Here is a 27,480-nt window from a genome sequence, read left to right as displayed (position 1 = left end):
TAGCAAGAGGTCCCAAGATGGTGGAGGTGGATCCATGGTTTTTAGCCAGTCACTCACTGATCAAGCCCATCCTGGAGTTCCAAGTAACATGATAGAAGTCTGTTAGGTTCTCTGAGCTCTAGACGGGATCTCAGAGCCCTTCAGTCCAACCCCTGAAACCAAGACAAAGGTAAAAGAAGTGAGTTGTTCAAAGTCACAGAGGCAGTCATCATCAGAAGTGAGATTCGAACACAAGTCCATTGATTCTGCTCCTTTCTCTCATATCATGCTACCCTAAGATTCCTTGGTATAGAGCCAATTTGAAGGTTTATTTGAATGGATGATTGGTTGAGTGAATGAAAAAAATATAACAATTGGTTTGAGTTCGAGGAAGAGACACACACATACCCCACGGGAAATGACCCAATTATAATTTTTGACACAACGCAAGGATTACAACAGGACGTGTATCCAGGTATGTGTTAGTTCCTTGGATCCCTATTGACTTGATGATCCTGGACATGCCATCACCCTCAGGAACTCCCACTATCCCTTCCTTGACCAGTTCTGCCCATGGGCGTACTGAGCAAAACTCCCCCATTTTGATATTTAATAACATATAATAAAAATTATTTATAATTCATAATACAAAATCATAATATATAATAATAAAATAATAACATATAATAATAAAACCATAGTAATAACATATAATAATATATAATATATGATAATAAAAATAAAACATTTTCCAAGTTAGGAGGGGAAAGAGATTTCCTGAGCTTTATAAATCTAAACATCTTGGTTAAGAAGGACACTTTGAATCCAACAATCATGAGAAATTCATTTTACTAAATATCTGTTAAGCCTTTCCTATGGGTCAAGCAAGTGCTGAAAATGGGCATAAAATGGCAAAAAAGAAGCAGTTCTTACCCATTGGAAGTTTATATTCTAATACGGGAGACAGCCTGTGGATGGAAAACGACATTCAAAATATTTACAAAGTAGGGATAGCTAGGTAGCTCAGTGGAGTGAGAACCAGGCCCAGAGATGGGAGGTCCTAAATTCAAATCTAGCTGTGTGACCCTGGACGAGTCACTTAACCCTCATTGCCTAGCCCTTTCTGATCTTCTGCCTTGGAACTGATAACTTTGTATTGATTCCAAGAGGAAAGGTAAGGGTTTAAAAAGAAATTAAAAGAATATACACAAAGTATTTCTGGGAATGGGATACTAGCAGCTGGGGGAGGGGGGGAATCACAACAGATTTCCAGTAAGAGGTGGCATTTGAGATGATTTTTAAAGGAAATTTGGGGTTCTATGGGTCCAGGTTTAGGAGAGACTGTTTTAGATGTGGAGGAAAGCTTTGCAAATGCATAGAAATAGAAGATGATGTCTGGAGCAGCAAGCTGACTGACTAGTTTGGCCACAACATAACAGTGCATGAAGGAAAATAATATACCCTGGAAAAGGAGGCTGGTCAGACTAGTTTGTATCTGATCTTAGAGATAATTGGGAGCCATTGAGAATTCTTGAGTAGAAGAGTGACGAGCTTAAGTGTTTGTTAGGAGAGATGCTTTAGGAGAGACCAGGATGTCTAGAGAAGCTAGTTAAATTCCTCTGGAGCTCAGAAGAGGTATCCATTAGATTTTTAGCTCTGTCTTGGCACCTAACTCTTCCTTCTGGGAAGAGGGGCCTCATCTGGCTAGACTGCATCTTAGAGGCCTCCATGACTGTTTTCTGTAAGTCAGACGGCAAAAATGTGGGCACTTCTGAGTGGGTTTTGAAATCGAATGCTCTGCTGACATCAGGCAGCTATTCATCAGACCTTAGACCGTCCAGTCTGGCTGTTTCCTAGGGTATTCCCTTGTTGCTCAGGACTGACTCTCTCTCTTTCTCTCTCTCTTTTTTAAATCCTTCACCCCACCCAATGTGGAAATTCCAGTGTCTTGATGATATAATGTTTTTTCTTTAGTAACATTTTCCCCAATTACATGTAGAAACAATTTTTAACATTTGTTTCTTTACATTTAAAATTCCAGATTCTCCCCTCCTTCCCCTCACCCCTCCCTGAGACAATAAGCAATTGCATTTAGTCTATACATAAGCTACCGTGTAATATATATTCCCATATTTGTCTTGTCGTGGAAGAAAATGCAGATGACATAATGTTCTGATGAAGCCCATAATCCCCTAGGATACTTTTCCTTCCAGATGTGAGACCATGAACAAGTCACTTAAAAAAAAAACCCAAGGGGCATCTGGGTAGCTCAGTGGATTGAGAGCCAGACCTAGAGACGGGAGGTCCTAGGTTCAAATCTGTCCTCAGATACTTCCTAGCTGTGTGACCCTGGGCAAGTCACTTGACCCCCATTGCCTAGCCCTTACCTCTCTTCTGCCTTGGAGCCAAAACGCAGTATTGACTCCAAGATGGAAGGTGAGGATTTTAAAAAAAAAACCCATATCTTCCCATTTAGAATCAATACTATTGGTTCCAAGATAGAAGTAAGGGCTAGGCAATGGGGGTTAAGTGACTTGCCCAGGGTCATATAGCTAGGAAGTGTCCAAGATCAAATTTGAACCCAGGACCTTCTGTCTCTAGCCCTAACCCTTAATCTAGTGAGCCACCTAGCTGCCCCTATTCAATTTGCTTTAATGAAATCCAGTTTTTTGGGGAAATATATATTGGAGAAGCTAAGAATTGACTGTAATCTCCCACCTCCCAGCCTTTGACCCCAAAGTGGGAAGGCTCATTTAACCCAAACCCATTCTTTTTTTTTTTAAATATTTTATTTGATCATTTCCAAGCATTATTCATTAAGGACATAGATCATTTTCTTTTCCTCCCCCCCACCCCCCCATAGCCGACGCGTAAATCCACTGGGCATTACATGTTTTCTTGATTTGAACCCATTGCTATGTTGCTAGTATTTGCATTAGAGTGTTCGTTTAGAGTCTATCCTCTGTCATGTCCCCTCAACCGCTGTAGTCAAGCAGTTGCTTTTCCTCGGTGTTTCCACTCCCACAGTTTGTCCTTTGCTTATGAATGGTGTTTTTTTCTCCTGGATCCCTGCAAGTTGTTCAGGGACATTACACCGCCACTAATGGAGAAGTCCATTACGTTCGATTATACCACAGTGTATTAGTCTCTGTGTACAATGTTCTCCTGGTTCTGCTCCTCTCGCTCTGCATCATTTCCTGGAGGTTGTTCCAGTCTCCATGGAACTTCTCCACTTTATTATTCCTTTTAGCACAATAGTATTCCATCACCAACATATACCACAGTTTGTTCAGCCATTCCCCAATTGATGGGCATCCCCTCGTTTTCCAGTTTTGGGCCACCACAAAGAGCGCAGCTATGAATATTCTTGTACAAGTCTTTGTGTCCATTATCTCTTTGGGGTACAGACCCAGCAGTGCTATGGCTGGATCAAAGGGTAGACATTCTTTTATCACCCTTTGGGCATAGTTCCAAATTGCCCTCCAGAATGGTTGGATCAGTTCGCAACTCCACCAGCAATGAATTAATGTCCCTACTTTGCCACATCCCCTCCAGCATTCATTACTTTCTGTTGCTGTCGTGTTAGCCAATCTGCTAGGTGTGAGGTGATACCTCAGAGTTGTTTTGATTTGCATTTCTCTGATTATAAGAGATTTAGAACACTTCTTCATGTGCTTATTAATAGTTTTGATTTCTTTATCTGAGAACTGCCTATCCATGTCCCTTGCCCATTTATCAATTGGAGAATGGCTTGATTTTTTGTACAATTGATTTAGCTCATTATAAATTTGAGTAATTAAACCTTTGTCAGAGGTTTTTGTTATGAAGATTTTTTCCCAATTTGTTGTTTCCCTTCTGATTTTAGTTACATTGATTTTGTTTGTACAAAAGCCTTTTAATTTGATGTAGTCAAAATTATTTCTTTTACATTTTGTGATTCTTTCTATGTCTTGCTTGGTTTTAAAGCCTTTCCCCTCCCAAAGGTCTGACATGTATACTATTCTGTGTTTACCCAATTTACTTATGGTTTCCTTCTTTATGTTCAAGTCATTCGCCCATTCTGAGTTTATCTTGGTGTAAGGTGTGAGGTGTTGATCCAAACCTAATCTCTCCCACACTGTCTTCCAATTTTCCCAACAGTTTTTATCGAATAGTGGATTTTTGTCCCAAAAGCTGGGATCTTTGGGTCCCAAACCCATTCTTGAGGCTTTTGATAAATACTTTCTGAGTGTGATGCCTTTTGACATGTTGGGGGCAGGAGAGTAAATGGGGATTAAAAAAAACCAAATGATCCCTGTCCTCATGGAGCATACAGTCTGATGCTGAAGGAAAATAACCTTTGGGACAATCCCTCTAATTTCCTTTACTCTAGGAAGGAAGGAAGCTGGACCAGACCAGGGCAACCATAGGATGGTCAGTCCCTTAGGAGCCTGGATGCTGTTCTCGCTTGCTATAGCATTCTGGGAAAGGAGGGCCCTAGGGAGCTCATGGGAAAATCTTCTTATCCTCTTTGGCTTTCCTTTTTGAGATGGTTGAGAAGGTTGATGGAGAGGGAGGTGGTGAGCCAGGGTAGCCCCAGAATAAGAAAGTCCAGAAAGCCAGAGCCCACTCTCCAATTCTTAAGTCCTTGCCAAGAGCTTGGGAGAAAACCGGGGCCATTTCTTCTCTGGGTCCCTCCTTTCCCCTGAAGGCACCAAAGCTGCACCCGCCTTCAGAAGGCAGCACCCCCTGTGAAGCGGGTCTCTGTTTAGTGGCTTCTTCAGTCTCTGGGCTCCTTGGCTTGACTGCTGTCACTTCCTTTCTGAATATGCGGGGGGGGGAGGCATGTGTGACATCTATAATACCCATTTGAGAGTCACCCCAAAGCCCTACCAAAAGCCACAGACTAGGGGGGTGGCTGGGAGGGCAGGTCCCTGGCTCCGGGGACCTTCTAGAGGGGAAGGGAAAATGCTGTGACTTCTTTCATCTCTGTGTTACTCAAACCAGTATATACTTCCTGGAGGGGGTGGGGTGAGATCAGGGGTAACTTCAGGGGGTAACCAGGGTTGGTGCAAAGGGCTGGAAATTATTTCTGGTGTGGGGATGGTGCCGTGGAAAAAACTCAGAGGACCTGACTTTGAATCCTGGCTTTGCTACTTATCAGGATGACTGTGGAAAAGTCACTGAACAACACTGGGCCTCAGTTTCTTCAACTGTAAAATGAAAGGGCTGCACTGGATGAGGGTGCCAATTTATCACATATCTACAGTCCCTTCTAGTTCTAAATCTGTGGTTCTATAGATGGGATAAAACAAAGCTTATGGGATTCTGAACAGAGAATGATTCGGACTCGTGAGCTTAGATGTGATCTAGTCTTGCTGGTTCCCCTTGTCCCATTTTACAGAGAAAGTAACTGAGGTTCAGAGAAGAGGCTGGTCCAAGCCGGAAAGTGTCAGAGCCAAAATTTGAACCCAGGTCTCCCAACTCCAAGCCTAACATTCTTCCCATGACTATCAAAGGGCCAGAGAGACTAAAGGGGCAGAGAGTGGTTGATGATCACAGAACTGTAGATTTAGGATCCGAAGGGACCTCAGGGGCCCTCCAAAGTCCCTTGTTTATAGATGGCCTCAGGAGGTTGTAAGTTTGTCCAGTGGCCCATAGGGAGTAAGCATCATGGGTGGGGTTTGAATCTGGGTTCTCTGACCCCAGAGCCAGTCCTCTAATACTCTATTCTTTTAAACCATCACCTTCTGTATTAGAATCAATACTCGGTATTGGTACCAAGGCAGAAGAGTGGTGAGGGCTAGATAATGAGGGTCAAGTGACTTATCTAGGGTCACCCAGCTAGGAAATGTCTGAGGCTAGATTTGAACCTAGGGCTGGCTCTTATTCACCAAGCCACTTAACTGCCTCTTCTATTACTTTTGAACTTCCTGTACACTGAACTGTCTGAGGAAGAAACAGAATATCTAAATAAATTCTTTTTTTTTCTTAAACCCTCACCTTCCATCTTGGAATTAATACTGTGTATTGGCTCCAAGGCAGAAGAGCGGTAAGGACTAGGCAATGGGGGTTAAGTCACTTGTCCAGGGTCTCACAGTTGAGAAGTGTCTGAGGCAAGATTTGAACCCAGGATCTCTCATCTCTAGGCCTGGCTCTCAATCCACTAAGCCACCCAGCTGTACCCTAAATTCTTTTTTATTTTTTCCTTTTTAAAAAAATTAATTTATTTAATCAATTTAGAATATTACTCCTTGGTTACAATAATCACATTACTAAATTATTTTTTAGAAAAAGAAATTTAACAGAAATGAGCTTCCTAAGAAAAGAGCCTCAGGAGGAACTGGATTTACAAGCGGACTCTACCGAACACTTAAAGGACAACTAAAATCCAATATTAAATTAATTATTTGGAATATTGCAATAAAAATTTATTATTTTTTATTATTTAATTTATTCATTATGAGGCAAATGAACCAAATATGGCACTGATATCTAAGCCAGGAAGAGCAAGAACATGATCGCCAATCCCATGAATGAAGATGGATGCAGAAATCCTAGCTAAAATAAAAATAGGTAAAACAACAATACAGCACAAAGACTATCCACTGGGACAGATTGGGAGTTATACCACGAATGCAGGGATGCTGACGAGGGAGAAGCAGGTAGAGGCAGGGTGGTTCAATGGTTAGGGTACAAGAGGGACCACCTTCCCACTCGATCCTGAAGAGATCAGCCTGAGAAGAACAGAGGGAGAAAGGAGGAAGAGATGGCTGAGAGCTCAGCGGAATCAGGGCACCGAAGGCTGTTTGGTCCTCCAGGGCTTGGGACAGCCCCATCCCTGGGCTCTGTGGCTCTTGCCAAGACACTTGCTGGGAATCCTTCTAGGCACCAAGGGAGAGCTGCCCGCTGCTCTCTGCGTGACGTTTGGGTCCTGCCTGGTCTCGGTGTGCCCAACGTCTTCGTTCTCACTTGTCTCCTTCCTGCGGTAAATTGGTTCCTCTCGTCTGCAGACCTCCCAAGGCAACATGGAGGTCAGTGTGTAGCCTGGGGACTGTCTCGGCGGCCATGCTCACGAGTTCCTGTCTGACTCAACGGGGAAGATTTCCATCCCAAACGCTTTTATGGGAATCCAACTTGAGCTTCCTACAGGGCTAAACACAGATGACGGGAGAGACGGGCTCTGGATGACGGAGGATTTGGAGGGAAGATGGCGTGATAACGGCCCAAGCATAATGCTTTCCATGTGTCCTCTGGCTGGGTCCCTGGAAGCTGGGGGTTGTGATCATTCCCATTTTACAGCTGAGGAAATTGAGACCGAGATTCTATGACCTGTCCAAGGTCACCTAGCTAACGAGCCTCCGAGGTAGGAGGTGAAATCAGGTCTTCCTAACTATCTAGGCAGTTCCATATTTTTAAGTTTTTGGTTTTTATTTTATTTTTTTTAAACCCTCACCTTCCGTTTTAGAATCAATAAGGCAGAAGAGTAAGGACTAGGCAGTGGGGGTTAAGTGACTTGCCCAGGGCCACCCAGCTAGGAAGTGTCTGAGATCTGATTTGAACTCAGGACCTCCCGTCTCTGGGTCTGACTCTCCATCCACTGAGCCACCCAGCTGCCCCCTCCCCCATATTTTTAAGTTAAAAAACTCTTATCTTTATCTTTAAAAAAGGGGGGAAAAGAACCATGGGGGCAGCTGGGTGGCTCAGTGGATTAAGAGCCAGGCCTAGAGATGGGAAGTCCTGGGTTCAAATGTGACCTCAGACTCTTCCCAGCTTTGTGAACTTGTGCAAGTCACTTGACCCCCATTGCCTCATTGCCTAGTCCTTACCGCTTTTCTGCCTTGGAACCGACAGAAGGCAAAGGTTTAAAAATATTTTAATATATATTAAATTTATAATTTTACAATTATAATAATAAAGAAAATTTAAAATATTAAAAAAAACTTACCTTGTGTCTTAGAACCAATACTATATATTAGTTCCAAGGCAGAAGAGTGGCAAGGTGTGGGTTTTAAAATTAATATTCAATTAATATTGAATTAATATTCAATAACTATTTTAAAAGTTTTATTAATAATAACTAAAGTACAAAAGAACTACCTGAACCCAGCCTGGTCATGAGAAAAAAGAGGAAGAGGGAGGAGCTACAGAATTTATAAAACAATAACATGACCACGCAAACATGGAGGTACAGGAGAGATTAAAGAGAATTTTGGGAAATAATAAGGGATTTCTGGGGGATGAAGGCCAAAGGTTCAAAATCTGCATTTATATATACATAGGACTAGCCAATGGAGGTCAAGTGACTTGCCCAGGGTCATGACACAGCTGGAAAGAATCTGAGGCCATATTTGAACCCAGGACCTCCTGTCTCTAGTCACCTATCTGCCCCACTACCTTCTATCTTAAAATTGATACCAAGTATTGGTTTCAAGGCAGAAGAGCAATCAGGGCTACTAGGTTTTAGGGTTAAGTAACTTGCCCAGCTAGGAAGTATCTGAGGCTAGATTTGAACTCAGGGTCCTTCCATCTCTTTGCCTGGTTCTCTATCCACTGAGCCACCTAGCTGCCCCTCCACCTTTTTTTTAATGAAAAAATCCTTTATTTAACCAAAATCCATTTTCTCACGTTCCCACCTTCTCCTCCTCCCCCCTCCCAGGGGTAGAAACAACACCTAAACCCTTATAACCAATATACATAGTCAAGTGAGGCCATTTCTTTCCTTGGCCATGTAGAAAATTGTTTGTCTTCATCTCCTCCCTGAGCACGTCTTTATTCAGAGGCTGGTGGCTTCCTGCCTCCTGGGTTCTCTAGAACCACAGATCAGATTGATCAGAGATCTTAAGTTTTCCAGAGTCGTCTTTCCAATGTTGCTGTTATTCTAGAAATTGTTCTCCTGGTTCTGCTCACTTCCTTGTGTCAGTTTCTAGAAGTCTTCCCAGGTTTCTCGGAAAGTGTCCCTCTTGCTTGTAGCAGCACAATAGGATTCCATTCTATTCACAGACCATCCTTTTCTCAGTCATTCCCCGCTGGACGGGCATCTCTTCAGGTTCATTTTCCATGGGTGCCCAGGGAGGGGACGATGTCTTCAGATGTTCTCATGAAGATTCCTCACCCTCCCCAAACTCAATCGTTGATATCTGGAAAGGGCACTGCATGTGGAGTCAGAGGACCTGGGTTCAAGTGCACAGCTTGCTGTGTGGTTTCAGGCAAATGCTTAGCCTTCTTGGCCCTTGCTTTTACATTTGGAAAATGAGGAGATTCAATTGGATAATCGATAACTTCTGAGGTTCCTCACATCTCTAGATTCCAAGAACATGTTCAGAACCCATTTTATTGTGGAGTAGATGATGTTGAATTTGGAGTCAGAAGGACCTGGGTTCTAGTCTTATCTTAATAAGCCATGTGAACCCGGGCAAATCAATTCATCTCTTGGGGTCGGGCCCGGGTGTCACAATGGAAGCAGAAGGTTCTCAGATTTTGATGTTGTCATACTCTTTGTGACTCCATTCAGGTTTTGTTGGCAGAGATGACAGAGTGGTTTGCCATTAACTTCTCCAGCTCATTTGATAGATGAGGAAACTGAGGCAAACAGGATTTGTTGGTAGAGATACTAGAGTGGTTGGCCATTTCTTTCTCCAGTTCATTTGATAGATGAAGAAATTGAGGCAAACAGGCTTAAATGATCTACCCAGGGTCACTGAGCTAGTAAGTTAATTTGAACTAAGAAAGAAGAGTCCTTCTGACTTCAGACCCAGAATCTTATCTCCTCTATGCCATGTAGCAGTTCCTTTTTCTCAATATGTTCTAGAACTGGATTCCCCATGGCGTTGTTCCCAAATTGGGGCCAGAGTGAAGATTCTTAGGTTTTGATAGTGGCTGAAAATGATCAAAGATGCCAACACCTTTTTCTCTCGTCAACTGTTTTTTAGGATCACCCCCAAATCAAGGCAAACAAAGGATGAAGCTCCATGTTCCCCTGCTATGTTGGAAATGAGGATGATGAAGAGGGAAAAATGAAGATGGGAAAAAGGAGGAAAAATTAGGAGAGAAAATAGCATCATCATGACAGCTCACACTTAGAGGATTACAAAGCACTTTACATATACAGGGGGGTCCCCAAAGTCTTCTTAACCTCCTTTAAAAATGAAAAAAGAAAGGTTCTCCCATGTTTGCATAATTCATTTGCTTTTTCTCCCCTCTTCCCTCCCCACCCCCGGAGCCAACAAGCAATTCCTCGGGCTTATACAAATGTCATCACTTGATACCTATTTCCATATCACTCATTTTTGTAATACCAAACCCCCAGATCATATACCCATATGAACAAGTGATGTCATATGTTTTTCTTCTGTGTTTCTGCTCCCACAGTTCTTTCCCTCAATGTGAACAGCATTCTTTCTCATAAGTCCCTCAGAATTGTCCTGGATCACTGCATCTGTGAGAGAAGGTTTGACATCTTGGAGAGAAATGAAAAAGGAGAGAGCTGCAAAATTCCACAGCACTGGGGGATGGGCAGGAAAAGGCATCCAGAACTTTGGAGAGGAGAGCTGAGCTGATCCAGCTCCAGCTGGGAGTGGTCTCCTACCTGGCACCAGACAGGTAGCTCCATCCTGGCTTAGTTAGCTTCGCTCTGTGATTTCCTGATCCAGGACCCACAGAAGATAAACTTATTGAACAGGACTTTGGGAAATAAGCTGCCCAACAAAGAAGATTTTGCCATCTACCTCCTTAAATATGAACTTGGGACACTTATTGTGCAGGCAAGAACCAGATTCCTCATCATCCTGGCCCCAAGTGGGCCAGGTGAACCGAACCTGAGCTGCTTGATTCTGGGGGGAAGGATATTAGCTATATAGGGACCCCTTCTCCCTCCCTCCTTCCTTCCTGAATACTAAATCCTTACTCTCTATTTGCCCTGTAGCCTTTCTGTGTCCCTTCAATAAATTTTAGTTAAGAAAAGATTCAAGAACTGACTCTACTATTACTGGAGGGAAACGAGAGTGAGTCACTTTCTCTCTCCGAGAAGAAGAGAACTTACCATCGTAAACCTCTTCAATAGGATCCTTCTTAGAACCCAGCAATCAAAGCTGAAGGCAGCCATGGCAGGATGTAGGGGAAAGACACCATTCCTTTTATTACCCGTTATGCCTTATCACAAATATTCCCCATTTTCACCATCTATTACAAGTGGCACCCCAGATATAGAAGGATCCAGCATCAACTGCCATTCTGTGACAGTTGGAACTCTCTGGGCAGGGAAGCCATTTTAAGGGGCAGCATACTGGGAGTTAACACAAAGAAAGAAAGAAAGAAAGAAAGAAAGAAAGAAAGAAAGAAAGAAAGAAAGAAAGAAAGAAAGAAAGAAAGAAAGAAAGAAAGAAAGGAAGGAAGGAAGGAAGGAAGGAAGAAAGAAAGAAAGAAAGAAGGAAGAAAGAAGAAAGAAAGAAAGAAAGAAAGAAAGAAAGAAAGAAAGAAAGAAAGAAAGAAAGAAAGAAAGAAAGAAAGAAAGAAAGAAAGAAAGAAAGAAAAACAGCTATGAAAAAAAAACCCAACAAACAATGATCCAAAAACTATTCTGGACTATGTTGGTGGGAACTATCCTGGCTTACTAGGGAGATTGTTTCATATACAATACAATAACTGGCATGATAAATGACACCATAGAAACTATATTCAGCTTCAATAAATATTGGCAGAAAATACCATTTGGTATATCTACACTGTGGCAGATTTTACCTCGAGTATATGTAGCCTTAGTAGCTGTGGGAAAGGCATGCACATATGTTACAAGAGGAATCAAAGTAATCTTGGAAAAGAAGGCTATGAATAGGATAATGGATAATAGATTGGATACACTGTTTTCTCAAATACCCATAATAACAGAAATATGTCAAGAATACAGCATAAAGAAAAAGGGAAACCAAGGAATGAGACTGATACAGTGACTGGGGAAATGGCTACAGATAACACAGACATGAACAAGAGCACTGAGGCATCCACTGTACCAACAGCAATAGCTATTGCAGTGTGTAACAATGAAGTTGTGGTGTCTAAAGAAACTAGTTATGAACCTGATGAAATTCTGGGGGCATATAAAATCATGCTTCTCAGAGATTTTGCGAAACTAACACCTGACTCATGAATTTTATATGCTAAAGTATACAAGTCTTTTACTATATAGGACTTGGATTCACTAAAATGCAGGATAACCACATTCAAATGTCTAACGGAACTAACAAGAGCATTTAGATTACATGAACCTGATTTCAGAGATGTAGAAATCTTACTCTCTGAACTGTTTACACCCCAGGAGCATAAGAAATTCATTGAAAAAGCCCATCAAGATGAAAACTTGACTAGTTGGCCAGAAATGTATGAAGACTTTGATTTTGTAAGACCACTGAACATGACATATCTCAAGAAAGCTAGGGAGGACCTATTGACCTATTACAAGCCTTTAGATCATTCTGTGATAGACCTAATGCATGGGGGAAATTTGATAAGTTACAACAAGAAAAGAAAGAACACTCTTCTCTGTTTATTGACAGACTTCTGGAAAATGCTGAAGTTATCCTAGGATATAGCCAAGACTCCCAAGAATCAATAGCTCATGTCAGGAGGCAATTTCTCAAATGCTGTTCACAACACTTTAGTAATTTTTTTTGGAACTACTGCCCAAAATACGAATCTCTTTCTCTGGCAGAACTGAGGGACTCAGCCACATACTTATTTGAAACACAAGAAAAACAAGACAAAGAGAAAGAGGAATTAAAGCAAAAGTTACAGGAAACCAAAGAAACTCTAAAACAAAAAGAAATAGAAGAGGTAAAAAGCCTAGCCACAATCAGAATATTCCCAGAATAAAATACACAATACCAACAAAGGGAACAAAGAGATACAAGAAAGTGCTTTTTATGTAACAAAATAGGCCACAATGTTTCAGTTTCTGTGTACAATGTTCTCCTTGTTTCATTCTGCATTAGTTCATGGAGGTTTTTCCAGTTCCTATAGAAATTTTCTAGTTCATCATTCCTTACAGGACAAAAGTATTCCATCACCATCATATACCACAATTTGTTTAGCCCTTCTCTAATCAAGAGACACTCCCTCCATTTTCCTTTATTTTTGCCACCACAAAAAGTGTGGCTATGAATATTTTTGTACAACCTTTTTTCATTATCTCTTTCCCAAAAGTCTTAGTACAGTTTTAAATTATTAAAGTTTTAGAGTCTTGAGGGCAGGTAGATGGCTCAGTGAATTAAGAGCAAGGCCTAAAAACAGGAGGTCCTGGGTTCAAATCTAGCTTTGTGACCTCGGGCAACTCACTTAATCCCCATTGTCTTGTTCATACCACTCTCCTGCTTTGGAACCAATATACAATATTGATTCTAAGACAGAAGCTAAGGGTTTAAAAAAAGCTTAAGGATTTTAAGCTTGAATCACTTAAAATTTCACTCATTCAGTCCTCACAATACCCCCATTTTATAGAGGAGCAAAGTCAGGCTGAGAAAAATGAAGTGTCTTGCAGAGTCATACAGTTAGTGAATGTTTGGGGCAGAATTTGAATTCAGGCTTTCTTGATCCAAGTTCTGATACTCTTGCCATTACACCAACCTGTCCCTCAAAAAGGAGGAAGAATAGCAGAGAAGGAAAGGGGGAAGAAAAATAAGGAGGAAGAGAAGAGGGAAGAGGAATGGAGAATGAAGAGCAAGAATTAGGGAAAAAAGAGGGAGAAGTAAAATGTGAGAAGAAAAGGAGAAAGGAGGAGAAAAAGGAAAATGGACAGGAAGGAAGGAGGGGGAGGACTGGTTGAAAGAAGATGGGAGGAGGAGAGGGGAAAGAAAGAAAAATGAGAAAAATCCCACGTACAGCTGTCTGTATCCCACACTTAGTGAATCATCGGTGTATAATTCCCAGCTCCATCCGGGCTTGTGATTGTGTCTCCAGACCTATTGCTAGGTCACCATTTTGGACATGTGATCTTCTTGGTAAAGTATAGGGAACTCCCAGTGTTTCCAAACACGTTCCCCTCATGCAAATCAGAAACTCATCTGGTACACCATCTTTCCTTAAATGACTTGCTTAAGATCACTCATGGTACAGAGATAGCACTTGAACCCATGCTACCTCTAATTCTTCTCATTTTCTTCATGTCTCAGCCCTTTATCATCTGAATCACAACCTCGTCATGCACTTGGAACTACTTTCTTCAAAGCTGCCAATGATACCTAAATTGCTAAATCCAATGACCTCTTTGCCTCCTTTGACATTCCTCCTTGATCCCCCAGTTTGAGCGCCTGGTCCAAGCCTCTTTGACATTGTTGGCCACCTCTCCTTCCTGAGTTTGGGTGATAACGTGCTCTCTTTCTACCTTTCCGCCTCCTTGTCAGTTCACCTCTCTGGCTTTCGCCAACTGGAAGCTTCATAGGCATCTCAAACATGGCAAAGCAGAAGAGAACTTGGTAACTTCTTCTCCCAAGACTCAGTCCTCTGTCTAACTTCCCTGTTTGCCTTTAGGCCACCATTCTTTCAGTTACCGCAGTGCCCAGCCTCCGAGTCATCTTTGATTCTTTTCTCTTTCTCATTCTCCCATTTATATTTACAGAGATTTGTTGTTCAGTCATTTCAGTCAAGTCTGACTCTTTGTAATCCACTTTGGGGTTTTCTTGGCAAAGATACCAGAGTGGTTTGCTAGTTCCTTCTCCAGATCATTTTACAGATGAGGAAACTGAGGCAAATAGGGTGGCGTGACTTACCCAGATTCACATACCTAGTAAGTGTTCGAGGCTGGATTTGAACTCAGGCAGACTGGTGTGCAGGTAGGTTGGCAGGTAAGTAGATAGATAGATAGATAGATAGATAGATAGATAGATAGATAAAGGATAGATAGATAGATAGATAGATGGACAGATGGATGGATGATGGACAGACGAATAGATGGATGGATAGATAGATAGATACATACATACATACATAAAGAGATAGAGTGGCAAAATAGATAACATTTATATGTCTACTACTTGCCAAGCACTATGCTAAGCACTTTACAAATATTCTCATTTGATTCTCACAGCAACCTCGGGAGGAAGGGATTGTTATTTTCCCCATTTTACAATTGAGTAAACTGAAATAAACAAAGGTCATTTGACTTATACAAGGTCACACAGCTAGTAAGTATCTGAGGAAGGATTTGAAAAGGTCCTCCTGATCCAAGTCCAGGAGTCCTATCCACTGCTCTTCACTGATTTAGCACTGAAAGGGACTTTAGATCTAGTTTAATTTCCTTATTTTATTTTTTTCACAATTCATCTTTTATTTTTTGAAGGGGAAAATTCTATACATTATAGAACTAAACTGATATGTGTTACTACTTCACTTTTACATTTAAATGATAAAACAGAAAAATTATGATCTTTACATCTCAAAAAATTCATGATTTCCCTCAAAAAAATTCCCAAAAATTACTTATAAAATTTCTAAAACTATATATGGATCTCAGAATTCATGGATGAACATTTTAAAATGCTATAAACTGGTGCAGTTAGATGGCTCCATGGATAGAGAGCCAGGACTAGAGATATGAAGTCCTGGGCTCAATTTGGCCCTAGATACTTCCTAGCTGTGTGACCCTGGGCAAGTCACTTAACTGCCATTGCCTAACCCTTACTGCTCTTCTGCTGTGGAACCAATATTTAATATTAATTCTAAGATGGAAGGTGAGGATTTTTTTAAACTGTGTGTTAGAATTGCAAATGGATGACTAAACTGTATAGAAGCCGAAAGCATACTCCTTAGAAACTACCCAAATTAAATGGATAGTTGATTAACAGCAGAAGGGGGTTATGGGTGAATCTGCATAATGCTAGCTTATCCCCATGCCCCCTATTTCTGAGGAAAGCCTGACATTGACTAGATGTTGGTCCAGGCTAACGCCAGCCATTGGCCTATCTAGCAGAAGATCCTCCCGTTGGACTGACAACATATGATGAACTTCATTGATTCAATAAGATCACATTTATAAAGTGATTGGTGGAATTCCTAGCTGCTTTATAAATGCTTACTCTGTGTTCTGGCCCTTCAGCTTCCAAAAATAGAGCCAATTAAGTCATCTGGAATGGGTGAGAATTCTCACTTGATTCCCATCTCAAGACTCCTCTTAAAGACATCCAACGAGAGCAGACTCACTACCTTCCAAGGCAGCTCATTCCATTTTTGAGTAGATTTAATTGTGATCAAAGTTTCTCCTTACATCAAAAGTAAATTAGCCTCTGACCAGTTTCCAGGCATGACTCCTAGTTCTTCACTCTTGGGCAAAAGTAAACAAGCTCATGAACTGTTCTTCTTGCACATGTCTTTGAAGAAAGATCTCATGTTCTCCTTGAGCCTTCTTGACTTTGGAATAAATACCTCCAGTTCCTTCAACCTATCTTCATATGGCAAGAACTCATGGCCCTCCACTCTTCCGGGTGCCCTCCTTAGAACACTTTCCAGCTTATCAATGTCCTTTCTTAATTATGGTGCCTTGACTTGAATGCAATACTCCAGATTTGTTGGTCTAGGGCAGAATATGGAGGGGCTGTCATCTCCTTCTTCCCAGAAGTTCTCTCTCTCTCTTAATGTTGCCTAAGTTTGTGTTAGGAGTTTTTTTTTTTTTTTTGCTGACATGCCACAGAGTGTATTGAAATTGAGCTGAAGTGTTGGATCTTTTTCAAACTTCTCTCCAACTATGCTTCCTCCCTTGTGACTGTGAAATTGACTTTTTGAAATTAAATAGATTTTACGTTTATCTATATTAATTTTTACTCATTAGATCCAACCCCATGGTCTACCAGTGATGGTGAACTTTTTAGAGACCACATGCCCAAACTGCATCCTCAAGCCATCTGTGAGCCCTGAGCCACCCCCACCCTGCCAAACATTGCCCCAGACAGAGGAGGGAGGAAATGCTTGCATTGGACTGCTGAACAGAGAGGCATGGAATGTGAAAAATGTCCTCAGGTGCAGTGGAAAGGGGGAGGAGAGCAGTCCCCTCCAGCACAAGGAGGCACACATGCTATGGGTTTGCCAACATGGTTCTAGCTCATCATGATCCAGTGAGTGGGGCAGCTAGGTGACCCGATGGACAAAGTGCCAGATCTGGAGCCAGAAGGAACTGGTTCAAATCCAGCCTCAGAAACTTTCGTCTAGCCCTTGACTTTCTGTCTTAGAGTTGTTACTTAATCAGAAAGAAGGGTTAAAAGTTTTTTTTTTTAAAGATCTAGTCTGTTATCTCATTCTTCTAGCTTTGTGCTATTTGCAGATTTGATAAGAATACCCATCTATACCCTGATTCAAGTCATCTCTCTTGGCTACGTACTAAATAACATGTTGCTTCCCCTGCCTGAAGCCACTGTATAATGATATAAGTTTTGACACCAAAGGAGCAGGAGGCAGCTCCCATTATGCCAACTGGAAAGGAGTTCGTTCTGAAAGCAATTGAAATTGCAACTTGGATTCTTCTGCAGAATGCTCCTGGCACCTGAGAGAGGGCTTTTGCTCCCATCACCTGTCTCTTTGGATTTCCTGCCCTCGATGGTATTTAGGGTGACTCTCCTGTTCCGCTGTCTTGCATGTGCCAGGTAATGGAATCTTCATGGTTAGAACGGGGTTAGGTCAGAAGGAAAGGTATTAATGCAATGTTTCTCTGTTGTGTCCAACTCTTCATTCTTGAATGACTTGGCAAAGATACTGGACTAGTTTACCACTTCCTTTTCATTTGACAAATGAGGAAACTGAGGCCAAAGAGTTAAGTGACTTGTCCAGAGTCACACAGCTAGTAGGTGTCTTTTGTGGTAGCTAAGAACTAGAAACAAAACAAATTCCCATTGTTTGGGGAACGTCTACACAAATTGGGGCAAATGAATGTACTATGCCATAAGAAATAATGAACATGCAGAAGAATTCAGAGAAGCATGGGAAAACTTCTACAAACACATGCAAAGTGAAGTGAGAAGAACCAAGAGAACAATATAGACAATGACTCCAATGATGTAAATGAAAAGAACAAAAACACAAAACACCATCATTTACATTGGATCAAGTTTGGTCCCAGAGAAAACATGAGAAAATCACCCTCTTTCTCATCTTCTGCAGATGTGGAAGGATGGTGGGTGTGGACGCAGAACACTGCAGACACTAAGAGATTCTGATGATGTGTTAGTTAGCTTTGCTGAATTGCTTCTTTCATTCTTACTCTTTGTTACAAAGGATAACTTGTTGGGTTCTTCCTCCCTCCCTCCCTCCCTCCCTTCCTTCCTTCCTTCCTTCCTTCCTTCCTTCCTTCCTTCCTTCCTTCCTTCCTTCCTTCCTTCCTTCCTTCCTTCCTCTCTCTCTCTCTCTCTCTCTCTCTCTCTCTCTCTCTCTCTCTCTCTCTCTCTCTCTCTCTCTCTCTCTCTCTTTCTTTCTTTCTTTCTTTCTTTCTTTCTTTCTTTCTTTCTTTCTTTCTTTCTTTCTTTCTTTCTTTCTTTCTTTCTTTCTTTCTTTCTTCTTGTTTGTTTGTTTGTTTGTTTCTTTCTTTCTTTCTTCTTTTTTTTGTATTTCTATATCTCCAGTGTCTAACAGGATGCCTAGCACGTAGTAAGTGCTTACTGACTGATTGAATAGGAAGCGGAGAAGGTTGTAGCTCTACACAAAGGTGGTTTCAAAACAAAAACAATCACTTTTCTTAAAAGGATGTACCCTGAAAAAAAGGGAAAGGATCCTTTCTGAAGGCCCCTTTTAATGGGCATCCTCCACTTGCTGGACAGCTTTTTTCATGGTAGTCTTATTTTCCTGTCAACAAGCCAAAGTTCCTCTTGGACATTGGGCATTCCCATGCTCCCCTTTCATTGGTCTAAGGTGGGAGGGGATTGGATCCTCCTGGGACAAAGGCAAACACTCAGGCAAGTGAATGATCTGGGCAAGACGCCCTTCCAGAAAGCCAAGGACCTTCATTTCTCTTTCTGGGTTTCTGTTTGGCTACTTTGGGGGTCAGCATTTGCCAAGTTGCTTTCCCTGGGTTATGAAGCCATTATAGCCTCAATTCTGCAATGATTTCAGGCTGTTACCAAATGGGAATCACTTGAATGCTTTGATTTGCCATCTTCCAGACAAAAATAGATTCCCCAGAAAAGCTCTATGTTGCCCAGCCCTGGGCAGGAAGCAGAGTTCATGTTATGCAAAAGATGCCAATACCAAGGTCTTTCCTGCCCCCCCTGGCAACAAAGGACTCCCTCTCTCTGTCCATTGTACGGTGGAGCAGCAGCTTCCCTTCTAAAGGAAGCCTCCTCTTAGAGACTGGAGGGCCTCCTCTCATAGAAGCTAAGAATAGAGCCCAACTTCAGTGATGGCGAGAAGAGATCCAGGGTGTCAGAGACTAAACACGGGAGGAAAGTTTGTCAGGCTCTTGGTTTCTCTACAGAAGAGAACCCCAGACATTTCTGAAGCAGGCCACATTTGTATTCCGAGTCCAAGGGCTTCCTCTTTCCAACCAGGGTGGCACCCATTTGTTTCCTTCACAGAGACTCCCAGTTCCCTCCTATTTTTGACAGCCTTGACTCTCCCAATATGAATTTTTCAAGAAGGTTTCAGTCAACTCATTCACATTTTTTTTGGGTGGGGGCTGGACTGGCTCTGTTATTTCATTGGTATAAGGAACTCCCACTAAGGAAATTCTCTCTATCATAGCAGTGAGAGTCCAAAGGGCCAAGTGGATTGAGAGCTAGCCAACCTTGGAATCAGGAAGCTGTTCAGTTGGTGTTCAGTTGCGTCCAACTCTTCATTATTGAACAACTTGGCAAAGATACTGGAATAGTTTACCATTTCCTTCTCATTTGACAGATGAGGAAACTGAGGCCAACAGAGTTAAGTGACTTGTCCAGAGTCACACAGCTAGGAAGTGTCTGAGGCCAGATTTGAACTCATGAAAATGCGTTCTTGATTCCAAACCCAGGGCTCTACCCACTGTACCACCTAGCTGCCTTTGGAGTAAAACAGAACCAAGTTCAAACCATTCCTCTGACATATGCTGACTGTGTGATAAGTCACTTTAACTCTCAATGCCCCAGCTCTCAAAGACCATAAATTGCAGAGGAGTCATTTGATATCAGAGAAACTCATTCATAATATTGTGCAAATAACTGATGGGCTTGACTTGCTCTCATACCAGAGGCATTTAATTCAATTCAACAAGTGTTTTTTTCAGTGCCAGGTACTGGGAATGCAAAGACAAAAACCTAAAAGAGTTTGTTTTTTTTAGAGAGAAAGAATGCATACATAAAGCAAATACAAAATGTAAAAAACATTTTCAACGGGAAGGGCATGAGTCTAAAATAAAGGGTAGAAGGGTCAGACAGGTCCAAAGTCCCAAGGACCTGGGTTCAAATCTGATCTCTGGCACTTCCTAGGTGTGTGACCTTCGGGAAGTCACTTAACCCTTTTTACTTGGCCCTTGCCCTCTTGTCTTTTTTTTTTAACAAGATATTTTATTTTATTTTTTCACACTATTTTATTTTTTAGAATTTTTTCCATGCTTACATGATTCATGTTCTCTCCCTTCCCTCTTCTGTCCCCACTCCTGGAGCTCACAAGCAATTCTACAAGTCTTATTACTCAAAATCTATTTCCATATTATTCATATTTATAATAGAGTAATCTTTTAAAAACTACAACCCCAAATCATATACACACATAACCAAGTGATAAATCATGTTTTTCTTCTGCATTTCTACTCCCATAGTTCTTTCTCTCCATGTGGATAACTTTCTTTTTCTTAAACTCCAGGGAATTGTTCTTGATCATTGCTTTGTTATTAGTAGCAGTCTATTACATTTGATCATCCCACAATGTACCAGCCTTTGTGTATAATGTTCTCCTGGTTCTGCTCATTTCACTTCGCATCAGTTCGTGGAGGTCTTTCCAGGTCATATAGAAATCAAACAGTTTATCATTCCTGATAGCCCATAAGTATTCCATCACCATAATATATTATAATTTGTTCCCCCATTCCCCAATTGAAGGATACTCCTTAGTTTTCCATTTTTTTCCACCACAAAAAGTGCAGTTATAAATATCTTTTTGTACAAAGATTTATTTTTTTCTCTTTGGAGCACTGGCATTTCTGGATCAAAGGGCAAGCATTCTTTTAAAGCCCTTAGGGCATAATTGTCTTCCAGAATGGTTGGATCAACTCACAATTCCACCAGCAATGCATTAGTGTGCCCTTTTGTCCACGACAGAAAATAAGAGTTGTAAAAATAAGATAAAGGACAGTTTATTAACATCAGAAGAAGAATTTTAGGAGGCTCAATGGAAGAATAGGGCTCCAGACATGGAAAGCCTCAGACTAAGAACTGAATTTCTCATTGCCTGAGGTTTAGATACTCCAAACAGATGTGGAAGAAAATACCTTCTCCCAGTCTCTGAAATCACACCAGGTAGGTATGTAAGCCCTTCTGCTGGAGCCTAAGACAATTCTTGCTCCTTAGCTGTTCTGGGGACTTAGATACTTATCTGAATGAGAGGTCCTTCTTATCCTTCACATTCCTTCATACCCTGCAGAGGAGATAATATACTCAACACTGGTGTAAGTCTGGGGCTAGAGTTGACCTGGCTGAGGACTGGATGATGCCTGATCCCCCTATAACCAGTCAGGTCCCAGGACTCCAGTCACCCCTGCCTTGGAAGAACCTAGAACTTGTTAGTAGACTTCTTGTTCCATGTTCTATCACTCCTTCCATCTCTTATTGCCCAAGTTCTCTTCTGTGGCTATTATTCCAAGTGCCCTCATAGCCAGGACTACCCATCACTCTCTTCCCTAGTCTTCCATGTTGCCCTTGTTCTATTGCTCACAAACTGATCTTCATATTAGACCTGGCCCTCCTGCTAGAGATTATTTATTATTTATCTTGTTTTTAATTCTCTATCTACATATTGTTTCCCTAAAATAGAAGGTGAGCTCCATGAGGGCAATGACTGTTTCTTTTTTTGGAGGGGTCTTCAGATTCCTGGAGCCTAGCACAGAGCCTGGCACAAAGTGGGTGCTTTCTGATTGTTGCTGATATGAATGAATGAATGAATGAATGAAGACGTGCCCATTTTTATACTTTTACAACATTTACTTTCAATTGATTTTGCTATTCTTTTCATGCCCATTGTTGTAGTTATTGCACATTGCTTTCTTGGTTCTGCTGACTTCTCTTTGCACTTGCTCTTTTTCTAATTTGTTTTTAGCTGCACGCCCAATTCATTGATCTACTCTTTCTCTATTTTATTGACGTACCCATTTAGATTTGTGCCGATATGAAGGAGGTAATCCAATGCTACTCTTCCATTCTGGCCAATGTGCTGGCCCTGGAGGCTAAAACCATTTTGGATCCATAGCCCTGGGCCCTTCTGGGGCCAAATGGACTTGGGTAGGACTGCGGGTTTGGCACAGCAGACTCTTCAGCAAGCTGTGGAGCCAAACATAACAGCAATGGTCAGCATGCAGCTGGAGATAACGTTTCCCGTCTTCCGTTATCCGCCTCTCTTCTAAAGCTCCAGTGATCAGAGGCTCTGAGGCTGGCTATAAATAATCACACAGATGTGCAACTGAGGGAAAAGAGAGAGAGGCTTTCATGCCAAATCAATCTTTCCTTCCTTTAGCCCCCCCCTCCTTTTCTCTTTCTCTCTTTCTCTTTCTTTCTCTCATTTTTACACTCTCCTCTCTTTCTTTCCTTCTTCCCTTCTTCCCTTTCTTCCTTCCTTTCTCTGTCTGTTATTATCATTATTATTTGTTTTCATTTAATAATGGAGGTAGGTAAAGTTGAACTTCTTTCTTTTAGTCCAGATCTGTGATTTCCTCCATGTAGGGAACTCTTGCCTGTGGTGCTTATCTGTGTGACCAAGTTATTAACCTCTCTGTGCTCAAGTTTCCTTATCTGTAACATAACGAGGTTGGACTGAATGGCATCCAAGACTAACTCTAGATCACAGAATTGTAGATTGGGATTTAAGGGATCTTAAAAGCCATAGAGTCTCATCCCTCATTTTACCAATGAAGAAAGTGGGATGCACAGGGATAGGAAGAGAATAAGCATTTATATGGTGCCTACTGTGTACCAGGCACCTTGCTAAGCATTTTCAAATATTATTTCATTTGACTCTAGGAGGTAGGTGCTATTATCTCCATTTTACATTGAGGAAACTGAGGCAGATAGAAGCTAAATGATAATGTCTGAAGTTGAATTTGAACTCAGACCTTCCTGACTCCAGACCCACCACTCTCTCCACTCTATCTACCTAGCTGCCTCTAAGAGCTGAGGTAACTTGCCCAATCAGACAACTACTGGGTATCTGGGGCGTGATTTGAACCTAGATCTTCCTGACTCCAGACTCCAACTCCACTGTCTCTATGATCCTACAGTTCTAGCATGGGAACTTCCCCTGAAGATAAGTGGCTTGTCTTAGAGCATTGCCTGGTACACTGAACAATTATGTGACTTAGCCTAGGTCAGATAGCCAGTAAGTATCAAAGGTAGAATTTGAACCCTGATCTCTCGATTACAAGACTGGTTATCTATTTTGCCAGACTGCCTCTTGGGTCAGATTTAATTCATGTGAAAAGTAAATAATTTTGTGTGTGTATGAAACTGTATAAGGAAAGTTTGGAAATCAAGAAAGGACCATGATGGCCATAAGAAAATAAAATGAGCAGATCATTAAGGGTTTAGGGTTTATTGGCTCTAAAACACTTTAAGCTCTGGACAGGGGAACTATTTTATTTCCAATACACTTTAATGTTGTGTTTTGCCTTTACATCATCTACAATTCTCAATTTATCCCTTTTGCCTTTACAATAAAAAATAAAAATAGGGGAAAAATTCAACAAAACTAACCAATACATTGACAAAGTTTTCCATTATTGGTAGTATTCTGCACCTCTGCAAAGAAAGGAGGGAGGTACCTTCTCCTAGCTCTTCTTTGGGGCCAAGCGTGCCTATTTTTATACTTTTACAACATTCGCTTTCAATTTATTTTGCTATTCTTTTCATTTCTATTGTTGTAATTATTGTATGCTGCTTTCCTGGTTCTGCTGACTTCTCTTTGTGCTTGTTCTTTTTCTAATTTTTTTTTTTTTAGCTGCATGCATGCATGAGCTACTTGTTCTCTATTTTACTGATGTATAAATTTTCCTTAAGTACTGCTTTGGCTGCATCCCAGAAATCTTGGCATGTTATCGCCTTGTCATTCTCTTTAATGAAATTACTGATTGTTTTAATGATTTGTTCTTTGACTCATTTATTCTTCTTTTTAAAAAAATGTTACCTTCTGCCTTAGTATCTATTCTAAGACTAAAGAGTTGTTGGGACCCCCAGGATCTATACACACCTTTCCAGAACATCTCCAGCCTTCTCTACCTAGGACAAGTCCCAACAAGCCCTGGTGTAGATTTTCATACAACCTATGGATACCCTCAGATCTTCCAGTTCTGAATGAGGGAAAAGTTCCCTGTTCAACATCCTCCAATCCCCATATGAGACATATCTAATAAATCACTATCATGGCAGGATGCATTGTTCTTCCCAGAATTCTCTGTTAACCATTACCTGTTACTACAAAAATATTTTGTCTTATCATGAGTATATAAAGTTTGGGTAGGAACCCAGCTGATTATAAAAGTCCTCACTCCCATCAATAGTCACTACTGATTGGCACCAGCATCTTTGGTCCTTCTGATTCGTCCGTCTTTCTTATGATCCTCGCCATCTCCTTACCCCAAACAAGGACTTTGTAGGACCCTTGTAGGACTCTCAGAAACTGGCAGAGCATTGCTGGTTGAACCCTGTTGCTTACAAAGGGTGCAAGGGCTAGGCAATAAGGGTTAAATGACTTGCCCAGGATCATACTGCTAGCAATCCACTTATTCTTAAGGATAAGAATTCCACTAAATTTAACAAAAGTTTCCAATTAAATTTGTCTTACTTTCTGAGACTTTTCATTGAATGTAATTTTTATTGCATTATGGTCTGGAAAGGATGCACTTAACATTTCTGCTCTTCTGTATTTGTTTGTGAGGTCTTTATGCCCTATTACATGGTCAATTTTTGTGAAGGTGCCATATATTACTGAGAAAAGATATATTCCTTTCTATCCCCATTTAATTTTCTCTATGACTTCTTTTTGTATTGGTCCATGTAAGTATTCCCAAGCATAGTCATCTTATGATCCAGTAACAAATATTCCATTACAGTCACGATTCATTCAGCTTTTCTCCCAAGGCCATCTATCTTGTTTCCAGTTCTTTGTCTACTACAAAGAGTATGGATATAAATATTTTGGAGTATGTAGGGCTCTGATGTTCATTGATGAGCATGATGTTCCATGATGCTCATTGACTTCCTTCGAATATATGCCTAATAGTAGGATTTTATCACTTTTTTTTTCATGGTTCCAAATTTCTTTCCATAATGGTTGGACCAACTCATGAAGTGTTTTTAAATCTCTCACCCAAAAGAAAAGTCTAAAGCCGTCTTGTTTTCTCCACATAACTGCTAGGCCAACATTTCCTGAGCTGGGTCACACTCTCTTGTGGTCTTATCTTTCCCTTCCTGATGTAGGGCGGTTCTGCTACTCCCCATATCAGTTGTACATCCTCTGTGGTCCTGGTGGCAGTGGCGAGTTCCTGGCTGGGCTCTTGGGGCGGTACTGGAGCTTCTGAGGTTCTGGCTAAATACTCACTTACACCCTAGAATTTTCTCCAAATTTTAGATCTATCTGGGCTGTATGACCTCATGGCATTATAGCATATGGTTGTTCTTTTTGGGATAGTGCATACATTTGACAATAATTGCATAGGATCTTAAAGTTTGCAGAATTGTGTGTGTACAATTTTAGCTCTATGATATTCTGTGAGGTGTTTGTAGTCGTTGTTTAATCATTTTCAATTTTGTCTGACTGTGAACCCATTTGAGATTTTCTTGGCAATGAGCCTGGAATGGTTTACTATTTTCTTCTCCAGTTCATTTGACAGATGAAGAAACTGAGGCAAACAGGGTTAAGTGACTTAATCAGGATTACACAGTTAAAAAGTATCTGAGGCTGGATTTAAACTCTGGTCTTCTTTACTCCAGGCCTTATCCTCTATCTACTGTACCACTTAGCTTCCCTGTGAGGTAGATATCATTATACCCATTTTACAGACAATTAAACTGAGGCTTGGATTCTAACTTCACAATATTCCTTGAATATGACTCCTTTTCTACTCACATCATAAAGACGCTGATTTAGGTCTCCATCACTTCTCATCTAGAATATTTTGATTGTCTTATTATTTGAATAATTGAATGAAGTATTCAGTTTCAATTAGAGATGAATGAAAATAAAGATGTGATTTTCCTATCCAAGTTCTGCTGGAGAGAGGTAAGACAAAACACTCAGCCCAATAACCAATCACGCACGTAAGGCAGCTGAATGAGCGTAGGAGGCAGTCGGCTCTGTGCAGTGAAAGGGGTGCTACATTTAGCATCAAAAGACTTGGGTGTGAAGCTCAGTTTTGCCACTGACTTCCTGTGCAACCTTGGGCAAATGACTTCCTTTCCTTCTCTATAAAATAAAGAGGCTGAATTAGTGGATCTCTTCAAATCCCTTCCACCTCTTGCTGTGGCATTTGAAGCCCTTCACAATTTGGATCCATCCCACCTTTCCAGGCACAGAAAGTACCTGAGAGTCCAGAAAGAGATGACTTGCCCAAGGGGTCATGCAGTTCATTCCTGGAGGAGAGAATTGGAATTCGGGTCTTCTGGGCCTCCTACATTTTGGATAAGACGAGCTCTGAGGTATCCTTTTTACTCTTAAATACGAGGAGTCTCTTGCTTCAAATGGAATAGCCTTTCTACTACTCCCCTGCTTGCTTCCTGCACCCAAGATGGTAAACGCTGGGAAGTTGTGGGCTTGAGGAAGTGGCTGAATTTCCATGATGTGAAGTGGAAAAAAGGCAGTGTGGCCATCCCGTCTGATGCCAGCTCATCACTAAATCAAATTTGGCATCTCTGTGCTATCTAGTAGATTGTTCTCTGAAGATTTTTTTTTAAAGAGCAATTTGGAACTCTGCCCAAAGGGCTGCCTTTTTGATCCAGCAATAAATACCACCTCCAGGTCTGTGTCCCAAAGAGATCAAAGAAAAAGGATAAAGGCCCATTTATACAGCAATATTTACAGGAACTCTTTTTGTGGTGGCAAAGGGTTGGCAAGAGAGGGGATGCCTGTCAATCAGAGAGGGGGAAATTGGTAAATAAATTGTAGTAGGATGTGGTTGTACGAGAATATGTAAGAGCAGGATATTTACAGAAAAACCTGGGAAGAATTTCGTGAACGGATGCAAAGTGAAGTGAGCAGAACCAGAAGAACATTGTGCATGGTAAGAGCAATATTGAGCAATAATCACCCGTGAATGACTTGGCTGTTCTCAGAGAGATAAAGATCCAAGACAATTCCAAAGGACTTAGGGTGAAAATTGCTGTG

This window comes from Monodelphis domestica, chromosome 2 (genome assembly GCF_027887165.1).
Source record: "Monodelphis domestica isolate mMonDom1 chromosome 2, mMonDom1.pri, whole genome shotgun sequence".
Taxonomy (NCBI): Eukaryota; Metazoa; Chordata; class Mammalia; order Didelphimorphia; family Didelphidae; genus Monodelphis; species Monodelphis domestica.
Note: the sequence above shows the minus strand (reverse complement) of the source record.